The sequence below is a fragment of the Vicia villosa genome, linkage group LG7 (genome assembly GCF_029867415.1).
Source record: "Vicia villosa cultivar HV-30 ecotype Madison, WI linkage group LG7, Vvil1.0, whole genome shotgun sequence".
NCBI classification, from domain to species: Eukaryota; Viridiplantae; Streptophyta; class Magnoliopsida; order Fabales; family Fabaceae; genus Vicia; species Vicia villosa.
Window position 1 is genome coordinate 57,137,188 of NC_081186.1, and position 4,102 is coordinate 57,141,289.

The window sequence follows — 4,102 nt, forward strand, 5'->3', positions numbered from 1 at the left end:
AAGGTTTTTTTATTGTTTTTTCAATGTTTAATGCAATGACTTTAGAGAGTTTGACTGATTTTTTTTGTGTTGTCCATTCAATAATACAAAAGCTTATGGGTTATGACTATCAATATCTAACTTATGTCTGATTTTCCATGACCAATGCAATGTTCTTTGTTAAAATAAAGTTTACTTCAAGTTTTATGTCTCTGTTTCCATGTTCAACACAGAGGTTTGTTTGAAGTCTGCATATCCAATTTATTTAACTTTTTCTTATGAGACTTAATTTTTTTCTATTTATTTTTTTCTTCTTTTTCTTGATCAGATCTCATTAGCAGCTAATGGATGTGCCTATTTTACCTGGAACGTTGTGATAAATCTCTTGGGCTGTAAACTATTTTGATTTATTCAACAAGAAATATGTTTCAATGAATTCTAATGCAATTATTTTCCATTGCTCATCACATTATTACGGTCTTTTTTTACATTTGCAGTAGTGTCTTCTGTATTGCTGCCTTTTTTTTTTGTTTCTGTTATGACTTTTGAGTTTATTTTTCTGTATTGATTGTAGACTGAGATCTTGAAGCGAGAGGTTACCCCTGCAATGAGATTGCTCAATGATCTTTTGATTATGTATGATGGCTTTAATTTCGGCATAATATCTATATGGCTGAGTATTTAAATAACCAATTGATCAATGGTTAACAAAAAAATATGTAGATTGATAAGTTATATCAAAAATTCATATTTGTTTGTAATTTCTAATTTCAAGTTATGTATCTGTATTTTTCTTGATGATTTAGTCAGGTAATGATTAATTTTTTCACCATGGTATTTTAGTTATATGCATTCTTGTGATTTCAGAAAATAAATTATCTGCTTCTGATATTTTTTCCTGAAAATTCTCATGTCCAATTATGATTTGTAATTACTAACAGATTTCATTCCCTTAGGTAAGAAGTTTTGTAAATTAAGAATAAGGAGTACCAAAAGAGTTTGATTTTGTGTTAAATATGTTTTCTTTGTATACAATTGGAACATTGATTGTCCCTTTATATTTATATTTATATGGCAGAGCAGGCAAGGTTTATAAGGAATAAAAGTTGCCCTGTGATAGTTTGATTGGTTTTCAAGTTTTGTTGGAACTGGTTTAAATCTGCAGAATTATTAGAATTTTGTTATTTTTAAATTTTTTTATACCAAAAATGTTTTGATTTATACCATTCATATGGAAGTATGATATATATCATTTATATTTAATTCTACCTTTAATGTTTTGATTTATACCATTCTTGTGATTTATACCATTAATATTTTGATTTATACTTTTAATGTTTTCTTTATCCCTAATGTTTAGATTTGACATTACTATTTACTCACTTATCTACTCTACTCACTGTCTGTAAATTCTTATTTTCTTTTAATACCTATCATTTTTGTTAATACTTTGTCATTGTATCACTCTTAAAAAAATATACAAATGAATTAACTAAAAATAATAATAATTTAACTTTTATATAAAGTATGCATAAATTAACTATCAATTTTAAAGAAAAGTAAAACTAAAATGCTAAAACACTGAAATCTAATTAGTCTAACACTAATACAAATAAGTATTTAATATGATGACTATTTTTAAACAACAAGAAAACTAGAAGAAATTTAAGAAACATTAAGCCCTAAAAACGGAAGAAAAACCATCTTCAATATAATTCTTTTTCAATTTAATAATAACTTATTTAAGAATTTTTTTAAATTCAAATGTACTTAATTAATATATAATTAATAGATATTTTAGTAACTTAGTTTATATAAGACAAATATTTTTATAGTAAAAAAAAGTTTAAAACAATTTATTCTTACTACTTACTAGGTGAATACTTTGTTACCCTTTAAATTTAGTTGTCACCCTTTAAATTTAGTTGAACATATATCAATTTCTATTAAATGTACAGGTAAGGTTAATATTCATATTTGAAATCAATATTCATAGTGCTTTGAAATATTTAATTAGTTAATTTTATTTTTAAGCGTACTTAAGAAAAATGATGATATGATGGATTGAAAAAAATTGAAAGTTTTGTAAGACACATAAAGTATTTAATATTGTAATAACAATTGAGTGTGGCAGGAAAATAAATAATAAGAAAGGGAACATGGTATGCATATAATAAAATTTAATCAATTTCAATTTATTGAAAATGAATAAATTAATAATGATAATATTGATAATTGACTACTAATATAATAATAATAATAATAATAATAATAATAATAATAATAATAATAATAATAATAATAATAATAATAATAATAATGATGATGATAATTGACTACTAATAAAATAACAAATCAATAATGATAATTGACTACTAATAATATAACATACCAATAATGATAATAATGATAATTGACTACTAATAAAACTTAATCAATATCAAATTTGTAAGTATTCTTTTGAATATAATGAATTGAAATGCACTATAATCATTTTATCGGTAAAAATGTATTCAATGTGTTTGATATATTGCATATTTTTCATGATTGTTATTTTGCCTTTTAGAATATTTCATCTAAGTTAACGGATCTAAAAATTATTAATGAAAACAAAAAACTATTTTCATTATACATAAAAAGATTTACAAACATATAACAAAAGAACAAGTTGTTCATTATATACATTATATCCTAGCAAAAACAAAACTTTAAAACGAAAAACACGTTTATAATTTATTTAATATTTTATAAATAATACCAAAAATTTAATAAAATATTTTTTTATTTAAATAAATTTTAATATTTCATAATTAGTTCTAAAATATTTTTTACTTAAATAAATTTTAACCCGTGCCTCGCACGGGTATATCTACTAGTATATATATATATATATATATATATATATATATATATATATATATATATATATATATATATATATATATATATATATATATATATATATGAGAACATGAGAATGAATCTGAACCATTGGATTTTAAAATAAATGGTGGAGATTATTTGTCATTCTTTTTTTCTCTCTCCATTATTAAAATAAATGATAGTGGAGAGAGAAAAAAATAATGACACATAATCTCCACCATTTATTTTAAAATCTAATCATTCAAATTCATTTTCATATTCTCATTTAACTTACAAATTTCCGTAGATATGCCTTATATTAGACCAACCTTTTAACTTCTATTCGGCCGTTTTGCTTGGGGCCAATCTGAAACAAGTACTTTATTAAATCTCATAAGTTGTATGCATATACACCTTTCAAGTAGCATTCAATTGATCAATAAGGGCCCTTTGTGTTTGCAGAATAATTTTGCCTCACCACACCAATGTTTGAGAATGCATGAGAGAAACCAAATAATTAAAAGAGTGCGGACTGTAGTTGTTAATCTCACTTATTTAAAGATTAGATAAAAAGAAAAAACGTAGTCTAAAAGGGTCATTTTCTCATAATAATATACAAATCAAAATTTGTAGTTTGATTAAGAGAGGCGTTTACAATTCATGTCTCATAAGATTAGGTTCGAGTGTGGGAATTTATGAGACACAAAATAAAGAAATAGGTTTAAAATTTCTGATTTACAATTGATGTGGCTGATTATTTATAGTTTATGTTTTTTTTTTTTTTTGTTTTTTTAAGGATGAGAGTAGAAAGTTCAAAAGAAAAAAGTTTATTTACACTCCCTTTTGTGAAAGTAGTGAGAATAACTATATATATTTTTACAAGATTTCTAGTGGTGTAATATGCAAGATTTTCAAGAGGTCGCCCATTCTAATACTACAATCACCTAAATACGATCAGGTATAACATAAAGTCACAAATTAATAATTAACTAAATGAGAATTTTTACACTAGGCTAAGATCACAAATCAAATGGAGATTTAGACGCACAATCCCATAAAATGAATGAGAGCTTTTACACCGGGCTAAACTCACGAACCGAACAGTGATTTTCATGGACAACCTCACAAAGCAAACAAGAACTTTGGCTGGTTTAACTCACTAACAAAACAACAACTTCTCAATAAAGATATTACAAAAGAGATGAATTCCTCTTGGATAAATTACAACATTATCCCCATCACATGAACCAATAAAAAACCT